Below are 15,249 nucleotides of genomic sequence, written 5' to 3'. Positions count from 1 at the left end.
TCGTCCTTACACGACCCCATACCACCTGAAGGATTGCTACACAAAGCAGCATCATTGTTTTATTGAATTTTGGTTCATTGGTTTTCCGCTTCCTCAGCTCTTGGGAGCTTCCAGGAGGCCCTGAGGAGGTGGGGGGGGGGTGGCAGCCTCTGTGGGACCCTCTCCCTGGACCCCCAAGCTCCTGCCATTCCAACCCCAAGCAGCCCCTTGCGTATCTCATGCAAGAGACCGGCATCTTGAACCATCGAGTCCCAAGGCGCTCCAGGACAGCTGGTGATGCAGGTGGCAGCCATGAAAAGAGCCAAGTTGCTTTTGCCTGCGAGTCCCTCCAGGGCTGGGCCCCTGATCCTTCTGGCCAGAGGAGTGAACATCTCCCTGGAGAGATTGAACCTGCTCACCCAGAGGGATCAGCTTCCCTGAAGTGCAGAGGCAAAAGGGAAAGGCTCTTTGCAAGGCCTCTGGCCACCCACCTCCCTTTATCCAGAACCACAAGGACTAGAAGCCTGCTTTGTTTTTGGCAGAGGAGCTGTCGCCCTGCTCAGCCAGCAGTGGCTGTGGCTCTTGCACCCTGAGGGGTGTGCGTTGTGGCTCTGGTGGTTGGTGCAGACCTGGTGCCTTCTTTGCCACCAGGGGAAGCTGTAGGACCAGCCTTTGTTGCATCGTTCTGCAGGCCAAGCGGGGATCCTCAAAGGCAGGGCTGGTTGCTTGTGGCCTCCACGGGCGAGAAGGGGTGTGTGTGTGTGAAAGAGACGCATGCACAGCTTCCAAGTGAGCCTGGAGCTGGGGCTGACTTCAAAACAAAGCCCACCTCTCCATTCAGTTTCGGGGAAGGGGAGGAATGTGCTGTGGCCCACCAGGGCTGGGAGAGACGAAAGCTTTTAAAGGTGAAATACGGCCTCTGTCTTGGGATTGAGGGTGAGAGCCCAGCCAGCCGGCCTCTTGTGATGAATCTGTCGCTCGGGGCTCCTTCGGATTTGCTCTTTGTGTGGCCTCCAGACCTCCTCTCTCTTTCTTTTTCTTCCTTCCTTTAAAAATGCTTCTCGCCTGTCTTAATGCAAATCAGAGGAGGAGGAGAGGAGGAGCCAGTTTCTAAGAACATCAGCAGAACCTGGCTGCTGGATCAGGCCAGTGGCCAGCATCCTGTCCTCACAGGGGCCAGGTGCCCCAAAGAACCTCAGAGTCGAGATAGACTGCCTCTGGACCTGGAGGTTCTCTAGGAACGTGAGAAAAGCCTGCCTGTTGGGTCAGCCGAAAGGCCCATCAGCCCAGCATCCCGATGCCTGTGGGACTTGAGCGCAAAGGCAACTCTCCCCTCCTGTAGTTTTCAGCAACTTAATTCAGGAACACTGCCGCCTCCCACCGTGCAGGCCAGGCTCCTTCGATGGCCCTCTCCATGAATTATTCCTAATCCACGTTGGTCCCGAAATTTCAGTTTCCTCATCCTTTTAAATCCGGGGGTGTCTTTTGCTGCTCTTGCCCCGGTGTGGAGTGTTTATACCATTTAGCTATTTATAACTTTGTCATAACACGAAGCTCTCCCCTCTGTTTGCTTTTGCTCGGCTCTCTGCGTTTCGATAATTAAGGAATGGCCGTCGGAGGAATGGGCCCGTGTGTTTTTTCTTCCACTGCCTCCCTTTACACATAAATAACTTGTCAGTTCTGACAGGGCTGCTCTGGCCCAGAGACCAGCCGCAACCCCCACCCTCTCGCTCCCAGGCTCGCCAAGACGGGCCCCGATTCGGAAGGAGCCTGAAGGAGCCTGGGGCAAACCGAGAGAGGAGGGTCGAGCAATGCCCCGAAACACAGGGATGAAGAAATGGCTCCATGGCAGTTAAGCTGTGTCTGTCTGTCTGTCTGTCTGTCTGTCTATCTATCTATCTATCTATCTGTCTATCTGGCTTGACCGCACAGGGAAGCCTGTTGTCTTTGTTCACTGGGGGAAAGACCAAAGCTCAGTGGTAGAGCACCTGCTAGGCCTGTAGAAGGCCTCGGGTTCAATCCAGAGCAGGGGAAGAGTCCTGCTATCTGAAGCACCAGAGAGCCACTGCCAAGGAGTGTGGGCAGTACCAAGCTAGATGGTTTGAGCTGCAGGGAGCAGCTCCCCACTCCTGCCTTTTATTCAGAACCATGAGGACTAGCACCCTGCTTTATTTTCAGTGGCAGAACATCTGCTTTTCATGCAAAGGGAGGTTGTGGGGTCAGTCCCTGCTGGCACTTACAGGTAATGGCGGCCACGTTCACCTTTTCTGAACCCCTGGAGAGTCGGCGTGGGCACTGTGCAGCCAAGCAGACCAGGGGGCCTGGCTCTCCATGGGGCACCTTCCGACATCCCTGCCAGTCTGGAGGTGCAGGACGGCCCCGGTTTCTCATGCAGGTTCCCATGGTGGGGCCTCGTCCCTAAGCTCCTCCGCTTGGGGTGGCGACCAAGGGTTGGCCTTCCAGGATTCCAGTGGCCCCCCAGAATGGTCGGGGGCGAGGGGCAAGAGGCCGGGGCCTCCTGGGGGCCTCGCCACAATTCTGGCACCCAAACCTTGTGACACATCACATGAATTTGTGAGAGATTGGGCTGCAGGCCTCACACCTCTGATGTGTCATTTCCCACACTGCTCCAGGGACGGCATGATGATGATGATAATTTATTATTTATACTCCACCCATCTGGCTGGGCTTCCCCAGCCACTCTGGGCAGCTTCCCACAAAATATTAAAATACCATAATACATCAAACATTAAAAGCTTCCCTAAACAGGGCCGCCTTCAGAAGTCTGGTAGTTGTTGTTCTCTTTGACATCTGCTGGGAGGGCGTTCCACAGGGCGGGCGCCACCACCGAGAAGGCCCTCTGCCTGGTTCCCTGTAACTCACAGCAAGAGATCCGCTAGAAGGCCCTTGGATCTGGACCTCAGTGTCCGGGCAGAACGATGGGGGTGGAGACACTCCTTCAGGTACACTGGGCAAGGCCATTTAGGGCTTTCAAGGTCAGCACCAACACTTTGAATTGTGCTCGGAAATGTACTGGGAGCCAATGTACAGTATTTTTCACCCTATAGGAAGCACTTTTTCCCCTCCAAAAATGAAGGGGAAATGTGGGTGCGTCCTATGGGGCGAATGCAGGCTTTCACTGAAGCCTGGAGAGCAAGAGGGGTCGGTGCGCACCGACCCCTCTCGCTCTCCAGGCTTCAGGAGAGCCCCAGCGCCAGCCCCACAAGGTCGGGAGACAGCGGGATGGCGGCGTTCCGCCTCCCTCTGTCTCCCGAAGTGGTTTGGAGGCTGACGGCGGGGAGACCCCGCCACCAGCCCCGCAAGCTCCGGGGACAGTGGGGAGGCGCAGCGCGTCTCCCCGCTGTCCCCGGACCTAATCTGGAGGCGAGCGGCAGGGAGAGGAGCGCTTCTCCCCGCTGCCTGCCCCACAAGCTCCGGGGACAGCTGGGAGACGCAGCGCGTCTTCCTGCTGTCCCCGGACCTGATCTCAAGGCCGGCGGCAGGGAGAAGAGTGCTTCTCCCCGCTGCCTGCCCCACAAGCGCCTGGGGGGGGGGAAATAAACTGCTATGGGCCAGTGCGTCCTATGGGGTGAAAAATACGGTAGGTCTTTCAAGACTGGTGTTGTGTGGTCTTGGCGGCCGCTCCCAGTCCCCAGTCTGGCTGCCGCATTCTGGATTAGTTGTAGTTTCCAGGTCACCTTCAAAGGTATGTGACATGGAGAATCTTGGAGCCTCAGGAGAGTCTGCTGGATCAGGCCAGGGGCCCATGTAGCCCAGCTTCCCAGGTGCCCCCGAGGGAAACCCTGGAGCAGCAACACGCTCCTCTCCTGCAGTTTCCAGCAAGGGGGATCCAGAAGCATCATTGCTGCCTCCAGCCGCTTCTCCGTGGATTTGTTGCAGCGAGGCCCCCCTCCTGTGGAACCGGACCCCCCTCACCCAAGGAAGGACAGAGGTTTGGGGAAGGGAGTCCCGTAGGCCACAGCTCCCTGTGACTGGGGGCCTCATTATCTTCTTGTTCTCCTTCCTCTCTGGGCTGTGGGCTTTTTGTATTGACAGCAGCAAGGCTGTCCCTTTGCTTTGAAAGCAACATCTGCAGGCTGCAGCCTCTGGCCATGGGCTTAAGGGCCCCCAATTCTCTCCCTCTCTCTCACGCCCTGGGATGGTTGAGGCAGGGCGGGTGAAAAAAGAGACATGTTTTAAGAATTTCCTGGCAAGGCGCTTTGCTGACTCAGGGCTTCCTCATCAGCACCTCATTTGTTCCAAAGCAATAATGGGATGACACGGCTGAACCCTGGTACCTAATAAATACGCGGAGCAGGGACTGCTCCGGGGGGGGGATGAGGAAGGGGATGGAGAGACCCCCCCCCTTGTGCAATGTTTGGAGGAAAGGAGAGGGGGGAGGCAGGATGGAAGTTTGCAAAATGGTTCGCTGCATGGATAAAGAAATGATATCCCGTCCCGCCTTCCATAAGACAAGAACTGGTGTTGGAAGGATTAGGACGAATAAAAGGAAGGACTTCTTCCTGCAGCATAGAGTTAACCTGTGGAACTCCCTGCCACAGGAGTACACCAACTTGGATGGCTTCCAAAGAGCATGAGCTGTGCTGGGAGCTGCAGGTCAGCCTTGCCCAGAGGGGGCCATGTTGCCTGTAGAGCCACTGCCTGCAGGGGAAGGCCCTTGCAGCCCTGCAGGAGAGGCCCCTGCTTTGCAAAGCGAAGGGCCCAGGAGCAGCCCCTGCAGGTAGGGCTGGGAGAGAGAGCCCAAGAGGGCTGCTGCCAGTCAGCACAGGCAATACAAAGCTGGGTGGACCAATGATCCGACTCGGTACGAGGCAGCATCCTGGCGCGGAGTCTGGATCAAACAGTCACAAAGAAAAGACCACAAGCCTTGAGAGGAAGGGAAACGCACAGCATCTGGAGTGGGTTCTTTTGCTGTGTATTCTTCATTGCAGGAGCTTGGACGAGATCAGGCATCCCCAAACTCGGCCCTCCAGATGTTTTGGGACTACAACTCCCATCATCCCTAGCTAACAGTACTAGTGGTCAGGGATGGTGGGAATTGTAGTCCCAAAACCTGGAGGGTCGAGTTTGGGGATGCCGGCAAATACAGGGGATTACGGTCGGAGTGAAACAATATAAACTGAAAGCATTTGCAGATGACTTAGTAATAACATTACAGGAGCCAGAATCTAGTACAAAAAGAGTTTTGGAACTGATACAAGAATTTGGTCGGGTGGCAGGATTTAAGTTGAACAAACAAAAAACTAAAGTTTTGGGGAAGAACTTGACGCCTTTAGAAATAGAGGGGTTTCAGAAGGAAACAGAGTTAGCTGTGGTTAAGAAGGTGAAATACCTGGGGGTAAACTTGACGCCTAAAAATTTGAACTTGTTTAAGGATAACTATGAGAAATGCTGGTTAGAAATTAAGAAAGATTTAGAAACTTGGTCACGATTGAAGCTTTCCTTGCTGGGCCGAATTGCGGCTGTAAAAATGAACGTTTTGCCAAAGATGTTGTTTTTGTTTCAAACCTTGCAGATCGTGGACAGAGTGGAATGTTTTAGAAAGTGGCAGAAGGATATTTCAAAGTTTGTTTGGCAGGGCAAAAAGCCCCGAATTAAGTTTAAGATACTAACTGATGCAAAAGAGAGGGGGGGTTTGCCCTGCCAGACTTAAGGTTATACTACGAAGCTGCAGCCTTCTGCTGGATGAAAGATTGGATTTTATTAGAGAACACAGATGTCCTAGATCTGGAAGGTTTTAATAACTCGTTAGGCTGGCATGCGTATTTGTGGTATGGCAAGGTAAAAACACATGGAATGTTCAAAAACCATATTGTCAGGAAAGCAATTTTTATGGTCTGGATGAAATACAAAGACTTATTGGAAAGTAAGACCCCGAGGTGGTTGTCACCAATAGAGGCCAAGGCTCGGAAAAACCCCAATATGGAGGCCGGATGGCCGAAATATTGGGAAATAATAGAAAAAATCGGAGATAATTGGAGGTTGCAGAGCTTTGAAAAATTAAAGGATAAGGTGCAAGACTGGTTTCACTATGCCCAAATTAATGAGGTGGTTAAGCTGGACAAAAAAACAGGTTTCCAGGTGGAAAAATCGAAACTTGAGACAGAGTTGTTAGAACCAAAGACCAAGGTTTTATCGAGAATGTATAACTTGCTGCTTAAATGGAACACTCAGGATGAGACAGTTAAGTCAGCCATGATAAAGTGGGCTCAAGACATTGGGTACAACATTATGTCTGATGACTGGGAAAAGTTATGTACCACTGGTATTAAATTTACGGCATGTAACGCCTTGAAAGAAAATATTATGAAAATGATATATAGGTGGTACATGACACCAGTCAAGCTTGCAAAGATATACCATCTGTCCGATAATAAATGTTGGAAGTGTAAGGAGGCTGAGGGGACATTCTTTCACCTTTGGTGGACCTGTCCAAGAGTGAAGGCCTTCTGGGAAATGATCTATAATGAGTTAAAAAAGGTGTTTAAGTACACCTTTCCCAAGAAACCGGAGGCCTTCCTCTTGGGTATTGTCGGCCAAAAGGTGTTAAAGAAGGATAGAACGTTTTTTATGTATGCAACCACTGCAGCAAGAATTCTGATTGCCAAACATTGGAAGACTCAAGATTTACCCACACTGGAAGAGTGGCAAACGCAACTGATTGACTACATGGAGTTGGCCGAAATGACTGCCAGAATCCGAGACCTGGGAGAAGAAGCAACGGAGGAGGATTGGAAAAAATTCAAGAATTATTTGCAAAAACTTTATAAGTTGTATGAACTATAAAATGACGTATAATTTGAAACGCTAGCCCCAGCAATGAGAGCACAATATTTATGAAATTGGAAAATAATATTGAAGGGATCAAAGTTTAAATGTTAAAAAGGATAATATATTCTGTTTTTAGAGTAAATGGACAATAAGGGATTTAAACTTAAATTGTAATTGAAAGTACCAAAGAAACACATGAAACAAGGTTATAATTTGCTGATAAATTTATTATTAAGAATGCATTGTGCGGGAGATGTGGGGAAGTTCGATGGAAAGTTGAAATAAGCTGTTGAAGGGGTATGATCTTTTTTCTATTTTCTTTTACATTTTTCTTTCTTTTTTTTTCTTCTTATGTCTTCTGTCTGTGTCTGAAAAAATGCAATAAAAACTATTTTAAAAAAAAAAAAGAGTTTGGGGATGCCTGAACTAGATGACCCTACAGTTTCAGGATAATTCTAATACGCTAAGCGACCAAGCCCTCCTGGCAGCAGGGGAAAGGCTGTGATGAGAGCTGGTTGCCGTTCTGTAGCCCCTTGTTAAGCTTCCTGGTGTGATTCAAAAGGTTTTTTCCTGCCGTCTCCCAAGTCAGCACACAATTCTGCCTTCCCATCAGGGCAAAATGCCATCTTTGCTGAAGCCATTCATTTGAGCTGTTAGGGCTTTAAGAAGAGTGCCATGTCGCGATGCTTAATATTTTTGTGTCTGTCAGCAAGTCCTGCACTAAATCTGTGTGCTGAGCACAGAGCAGCCTGCAAGTGGCCCAGAAATCTGTGCCTGGTGGGTTTAAATGCCCAGGGAAGCTTCTTGCGTTCTGACTTCAAACGGTCCTTCGTAACCTTGAGGACTAGAATCTTGCTTGCTTCGGTGGCTCAAGGGAACAGGGCCTGCTTGACCGCCTGCTTGAAGGTCCCAGCACCTCCCGGCTGGGCTGGGAATGCTCCCTGCCTGAATCGCTGGAGAGCCCTTGCTGCCAGTCAGTGCAGACAGGGCTGGCCCGGCAGCTGCAGAGGCTGCCTTTCGCCCTCGCTCCCCGTGAGCCTCCCAGGCTCCTTTGCCAAAGGGATCCGTCTCGCCCTCTTGTGTGTGTTCGTTGGGGGCGGTTAAAGGCAAAGAAGAAACGAGAGTAACGACTTCCTCCCTCGTTACTGAAACGGGAAGTAATTAAAACAACTGAAGAAATACTCCAGAGCATAAAAATGATGTATGGGCGTACCATGGCCAGGCACAAATCTCTCTCGTTCTCGCTCTCTCCTGCCTGCACCCCCTGGGCCCAATCCTGCTTTTTGCCATGGCTGTGAATCCAGAGCAAGGCATGCATGGCACATCCTCTTTTCACAGTGACCAAATACCCCAGGTAGACTGCCTCTGGACCTGAAGGTTCCCCCAGAACAGGAGGGCTTGCTGGATCAGGCCAAAGGGGGCCCTTCGACTCCTTCATCCTGGTCTTACTATGGCCCCCCAGGTGCCTCTGTTGGGAAGCCCCCCCCCCAGCCGGATTCGAACCCAAGAGCCACTCTCCCCCCACCGCAGCTTCCAGCACCTGCTCTTCAGAAGCGTTTCCTATCGTCCAATAGCTCCACAAAGTCGGCAAGCCTTGGGTTTGTTAACATTCTGTGGCCTTTAAAATATTGGGGGGAGGGGTATTGGTTTTGCTTTATTACTTATTTTGTGTTCCCATTTTGCATTTCTGTGTTGTGAACCATTCTGCAATCTTTGAATGAAGGGCAGGATACACATTGAAGAAGTAAATTAAACACGTCGTCATTTGTGCTTGTTCCCCCAGCATCTGATAGGCTGCCCCTGGGGCTGGAGGCTCCACTGAGCGGTCAAGCCTAGTGGCGTCTCCTGAAGCCCATTTCCCTGCCCACGCCATGTGGAAGGTGGCCAGTGGGGCCTCTCTTGAACACCCCTTCCATTTCCGCCCCCGGGAATTGTCTTGAGGGCGCCTGGTGGAGTCTGTGGCAGCCGAGAGCCGGGCAGACGTAGCTCCATGCCCGTTCCTTCCTGGGCTGGGTCAGCAGCAGGTCAGAACCGGCCAGCAGGCAGCTTATCAGCCAGAGGAGAAAGAGAGGGAGCCCCTGGGGAGCTGGCAGGGCTGGGTGCTCAGTGAAGGAAGCTCCCCTCCCCAAGTTGGCTGCTGCCCCACAGGCTGCACTCTGGATGGGCTTGGAAACCCGGGGGGGGGGGACTTCCCTTGAGGGCACCTGGATGGCACTGTGGGAACAAGAGGCTGGGGTAGATGCCACCCCTTTGGCCTTCTTTATATCTTCTCATAGAACCTCCAGGTCCAGAGGCAGTCTATCTGATTCCTGAGCCACAGGAGGGGAGAGGTGTCCTGCTTGCCCGTTTCCCATTGGGGCACCTGTGAGAACAGGACTGGATGGGTCCCCTTTGGCAAGCTCCCAGGATGTTCTCCTGCTCCCCTGCACCTGAGGTGCTGAGGCCTGCTGGCCTGCCTGTGGGAACTTGCCCCCTTCCGCAAGGACCACACAGAGCACTGTGCCTTGACTCTCCTGGCCAGACGGTGCAAAGGAGGCCCTGTAATTATGCCCCCCCTCTCCCCCCTGTTTACAGAGATAAGTGGAAAGAGACTGATGGCGTAAATGAATACCAGCTGCAAACCTCACAGCTCAGCTCTTCCTCTCCCTCCCGCAGCCTCCACCCCACCAACCCCCCCCCCCCATTTTTGGAAACCTTCCCCGCTTTCCCCTTATTTATTTGCAGGGCCAGGGGGGGGGCTCTCGCCCCACCCTCCCTCGCTCCCTGCGGTGGCTGAGACAATAGGCAGGGAAGCCAAGAACGACGGGGGCAGGCGGCATTTTTCACATCTCAATGTTTGCCTGGCTTAGGCTGTCCTGGAAACATCAGGGCTCTCCCTGCGCATCCCATAATATCTCTGCCTGGCTGGAAAGGCGTCCTTGAGCCTCTTGCCTGCTTGGAGGGAAGGCAGCGGTTGTGCATAGAAACCGGGTAATGCTACACAGGTGAAATGTGTGAACATGGAGCAAACACGGATTGGTTTATTACAGTTACAAACCACCTGTTCCTCCAAGGGGCTGGGGGGGGGCCTTATAACCCCCCTGTGAGGTGGGAGACTCTCAGAGAGGCAGCAACCGGCCCCGGCAGCCACACACAGCCAACTTGGTGATGGAGCCACAACGCAGCGCTGTCTTCCAGGCCTGCATACATGCCAGACATTGGAAAAGCAGAGCTGGGGGGGGGGCACAAGTATGCTTTAGCTGTGATCCCTGCGGGTTGGACTAGATGACCCCCAGGGTTCCTCCCAACCTGGAGTTACCAGACGTCCCCGTTTCCGGGGACAGTCCCCGGATTTGCGAATAAGTCCCCGGACAAATTCCGTCCCCGGATTTCATCTAATGTCCCCGGGAATCGCAGCAGCGGCAGCAGTCTCAGCAGCCCGGAGCAGGTGGCTCTGGCTGGCTGCAGGAGCTGCTCGGAAGTCCCCATGTGATGGTGGCGCAGGGACTCCCAAGACGCGGCTTCCGGGCTGCCTCCCCCGTCCCTGAGCCCAGGAACTCAGCTGTGGAGGGAGGCTTCATGCTGCCAATCGGAGCAGCCGCCCAACTCCCGCCTTGGGTGCAAGCAGGGCGGGGTGGGGATCTCTCAGTTAGGCAAGGGGAATCCTCGCTTCCCAGCTGAGGGATCCCCGCCCCCTCCTGCTTGCACGCAAGTAGGAATGGGATTGGGGCTGCTCTGATGGGAAGGGAGGCATCGCCCTCCTTCTCCACCTTCCAGGCCTGATGCTTCACCACCACTGAAGGACCAACAACTCAGAGACTGCGCAGGCTCATGGAGAAAGGAGATCGAAGCCGTGGAGGAAGGCGAAACATGGCGGGTGAGGTCAAGGCAGCGGCCGCACCTCTGCCACCACCACCATCGCTGCAGCGTCAGCATCCCTGAACATGTAGTAATTAATTAATTAATTAAAGTGTCCCCGGATTCGTTGAAAAAAATCTGGTAACCTTATTAAGCTTCTTTGGTGAGCAAGACTGTCTTCCATAAACACTGTGGATAAAAAAAGCGCTTAGCTGACACTCCTGATGCACAGAGTTTCTTTAAAGCCACCAAGAGCATCTTCTATGGGCCAATCAATCGTGGCACATGCTTCCCAACCATGATTCTATGCGCACACCCCGTTCCTGGGGCTAGAGTTTGCAGCCCCTTAAGCCACAGTCCCCGGGTTCTTGTTGGTGCAGCCTTTAGACCTGCTCTAAGCACCTGGGGCGGTGAGGGCTCAGCCACGCTCCATCCAGCCACGGGAGAGCATTTTTTATTCTTTTCTTACCGGGGGTGGGTTGTCTTCCTGTTCGCCTAACGTGAAACAGGTGCCCTCTGCTGCTCTGGGGGTCTGCAGAGGCGGGACGAGGCTCCGTCCTTTGTGTAACTTAAGACCTTTCTGCCTCGCGAGAGCATCCCGCCCTTCCCTGGAAGTACAAAGAGGAGGAATGTCTTGCGAGGAGGCGGCGGCGGCGATGGGGGGAGGACCCCTTTCCTGAGATTTAGGAAGCCATTAAATCTGAAGGGACAAAGGGGGGAGGGGGGGTCAGCTTTTGTGTCTGGCCCAGATTTGGAGGCAATTAAACCTCGGGCTTTGCGGTCCTGGTTATATAAATGGCCAGTCGTTAAATCTGTTTTGTTTTTCTAAATGCCTCTGGAAATTGGAACCAGGAGCCCCTTTCTAATGAGGCTCAGGGGTGGGAGGCTGCCCCCCCCCCCATGACCCTTGCCTTTCTTCTTCTCCAGAATCACCCAGAGCTGGGAGGGGCCCGCCCCTGGCTCCCTGTGGCTTCCATGGGCGACCAGACGTGTGTCCAGGCTCCCAGTCCTCCCATTTTTTTAAAATGACCGTCATGCTTAGAAGAGAACGGTTTAAACTGTGGAACTCCCTTCCCCAGGAACCCCTTTAAGAGAGGAGGAGGAGGGCTTTCAAGGGCTAGCAGCCTCAATGGCTCAGCTCTGCCTCCACAGTCGGATGCAGCCGTGCTTCTGAATGCTGGAAACCACGGGACGGGAGATGGCTCTTGGGTTCGAATCCTGCCCTCAGGTTTTCCCTTGGGATCATCGGGTGTGCCACTGTGAGAACAGGAGGCAGGGCCAGCTGGGTCCAGCCAGACTTTCCTCATGTCCTAATGGAGCCTCCAGGTCTAGAAGCAGTCTGTATCGATTCCTAGGATCTTTGGGGCATTTGGCCCCTGTGAGAAGATGCTGGGTCCCCTTTGGCCAGATCCAGCACAGGGACTCTTCTTAAGTGTTTTCATGCTTAAGCACCGCCATCTGGGAATACAGGAAGCGGCCTTACACTGAGCCAGACGATTGGTCCCCCTAGCTCGGTACTGCCTGCACTGACCGGCAGCAACATTGACAGCAATCCCCTGGCTCAGAAGAAGGCAGCTCTCTCCATCCCTGCTTAAACCGCATCTTTTTTTCTTTTAGAACAAGAACCCTGCTTTAGCTTTTGGGGAAGCCCGTCTCTCAGCCCAGAAGGCCCTGGACTCAGTCCCCGCTGGCAGCATCTCCAGGCAGGGCTGGGAGAGGCCCTGGGGAGCCGCTGCCGGTTGGTGTGAGCAGCACTGAGCTCTGTGTGGGAATAAGGCAGCTTCTCACGTGGCTCTGCTTTGCTGACTGTGCTGGACGCAGCCCAGCTTGGAGGAGTGGGGAGGCCATTCCCCTGCCCCACTGCTCTGCTCTTGCCCTAGACAGGCCCCCTTCTAGCCCGCCTGCTGCTGCTGCCTGGTGATCTCTGCCCATCTGCACCTCATTTCCCTTCCTGGAGCAAAGAGCTCGGAGCAGACCAGCTGCCACTTGGTGGCCATCCAGGAAAACGTGATGCGGCAGCTGAGGGACAGGCTATGGGGCTGCGCAGGCACACCCCTCACTTCCTGGCCCCCTCTTGGCTGGGACACTTGCCTTGAATGCTGAAGGTCCTGCCCCCGCAGCCAGAACCACGAGGACTCCAGTCTTACTTCAGGGGCAGAGTGTACGTTTTGTATGTAGCAGGTCCCAGGTTCGGATGCTGGCATCTCCAGGCACCGCTGGCAGAGACTCCCCGTCGGAGACACTGGGGAGTCGCTGCCTGTCCGTGTCCTTATTCCTGAGCTCCGTGGCCTGGTGGCCTGACTCTGCTTAGGGCGGCCTCCTGCGCTCCTCTGCCTCCAGGCAGACTGGGCCAATCACAGGGAATTCTTGGGTTGTGATTCCTGCATTGCAGGGGGTTGGTCTGGATGACCCTCGGGTCCCTTTCCATTCTTCAAACTTATGATTCTGCCCCAGATGTGGAGATACGTTATGCTGCCAGCTGTCCGGACTGAGTTTTCATTTTAAAAATAAAATAGAATCCGTTCTTCCTGGCAAGTCTAAGCCAAGTCCAAGGGGCACATCACAGAGCTTGGCTGTGGCAAACCCCAGGCCTTGGGCAACTTGAGGAGTCCTCTTCCTTCCAGGGCTTTACCCTCCTGGCTCTCTTCCTCTCTGCAGCTGCTGGGCTGGCTGCCCAGGGGCCCGTCTGCTCCAGCCTCCTCACAGTGGCCAAATGCCCCAAAGGGCCTGGGAATCGAGATAGACTGCCTTTGGAGCTGGAGGCTCCATCAGAACATAAGAAGAGCCCGGCTGCAGCTGGGTCAGGCCAAGGGGGCCACATCTAGCCTAGTGTCCTCTTCTCACAGCAGCTGACCAGACGCCCCAACGGAAAACCAGCCAGCAGGATCCGAGGGCGAGAGCCAGCTCCCTTCCTGTGTTTCCAGCAAGTAATATGCAGAAGCCACGGACGGAGAGAATATAGCAGCCATGGCTGCTGGTCAATGGCAGCCCTTTCCTCCTCCAGGAATTAGCCCAATCCTCTTTTTAAGCCATGTCTGTGGCCACCCCTGGTGCCTGTGGCAGTGAGTTCCACAGTTTGTGCCACATGAAGAAGGGCTTTCAAAAAAATAAATTATCTACCCTGAATCTTCCAGCCTCCTCCTTCCGTGGATGGTCACAAGTTCTAGCATTAGGAGAGAGGGAGGAAAGAATTATCTGCCCGCTGTCTTCATGACACGCGTGATTTTATAAACTTTTGTGAAGGCCTCCTGTGAGACAGGGAAGATGGAGCAAGCTTGTTTTCTGCCCCCCCCGGGGGGGGAGCGCCCAAATTCATGGATTCAGACGACAAGGAAGGAGATTCCGACGGAACACTAGGAAGAGCCTTCTGACAGGCAGAGCTGCTCGACTGAGGACCGGGCTCCCTGGGGAAGGGGCGGCCCCTCCGTCCCGGGAGGCTTGTAAGCAGAGGTTGGCTGGCCCCTGTCCGGGGGGGGGGGGATTTAGCTGTTAGCCCTGCATCGCAGGGGGTCAGACTAGATGGTCCTTGGCGGCGCCTTTCAACTCTACACTTCTCGGATTCCAAGCTAAAAAGCCCCAAGTCCGGCTGGAGAGATGAGGACTGTGAAGTCCCCCCCCCCCCGGGATTTAATTTGCAGCGCGTTGTGTGAGCCGGTTCGCACGGGCACCCAGCCACCGCAGCCCCTCAGAAAGGGGACCTGGCGTTGACTCGGGGGCACAGAGAGCCCCCCCCGCCCCGCCCCTCGCGTCTCCTCCTTCCTTTTCCGAAGCGCAGCTCCGGCTAATTGAAATAATCTGTTGCTGTTGCCGCCTTGTCAGGCAGACCCTGAGAAAAGGGCCTGGAGCTATTTTAATAATCGCATGAAGATGTGAAAGCTCACCCACCTCCGAGGGGGGGGGGGCGGGGGGCGTCCGGCCTCCTCCCTGCGCCGCGCTGCTGCCCCCCCGCTCCCTTCGGGGTCCCCTCCATCTTTCCCAGGGCGGCTCTTGATCTGATTAGGGCAGATGTTTGCCGGCCAGCAAGACCCCCCCCCCCCAAGGGTGCAGGAGCCGCGGCTCGGCGACCTTAATTAATTTAGTTCTGCCTGCAAAGATATCGGGTTTGTTTGCGCAGACATGGGAAGGTTCCCTGGTCTGGAGTCTCCTGCTGTCTCGGAGCCATTTCGGTCCCGGCAAGGAACAAAGCGTTGCAAACAGGGGGCAACGTGGAGCATCCGGCGTCCACTCGGTGCCCTCCGCGTCCCCAAAGCACATCGGGAGAGCCGAACTGCTCAGTCAGGCCAAAAGGGACCTTCTAATCCAGCCCCCTATTCTCATGCCAGGAGGACTCTAGATAGACTGCCTCTGGACCTGGAGGCTTCATAAGAACATCAAGCAAGTGGGAGATCTGCTGGATCAGGCCAAAGGGGGCCCACCTAGTCCATTATATTTTTTCCTGGTCCGCCCTGGGTTTGTCTCTTTGGGCAGGGGCTGCAGCTGAGTCCCAGAGCACCTGCTGGCCGTGCAGAAGGTCCCAGGTTCAAGTCCTGGCATCTCCTGGCACGGCAAGCAATATTCCCTGCAGGTCAGTGTGGACAACACTGAACCAGATTGACCAAGTCTCTGGCTTGGGAGAAGGCGCCTCCTCTTGCCTCCGCACTT

At 54.3% G+C, this 15,249-nt stretch overlaps 1 long non-coding RNA gene across 1 annotated transcript in view; it reads right to left on the bottom strand.

Annotated features, from left to right (window-relative positions):
- Positions 1-15,249, bottom strand: part of LOC309520733 — a 274,646-nt gene that overhangs the window by 226,964 nt on the left and 32,433 nt on the right. The gene's annotated exons all lie outside the window — the stretch shown is intronic.

This window comes from Podarcis vaucheri, assembly GCF_965113315.1.
Source record: "Podarcis vaucheri genome assembly, chromosome: 16".
Lineage (NCBI taxonomy): Eukaryota > Metazoa > Chordata > Lepidosauria > Squamata > Lacertidae > Podarcis > Podarcis vaucheri.
The sequence above is the reverse complement of the archived record's forward strand: the minus strand, read 5'-3'. Positions and strand labels throughout refer to the sequence as shown.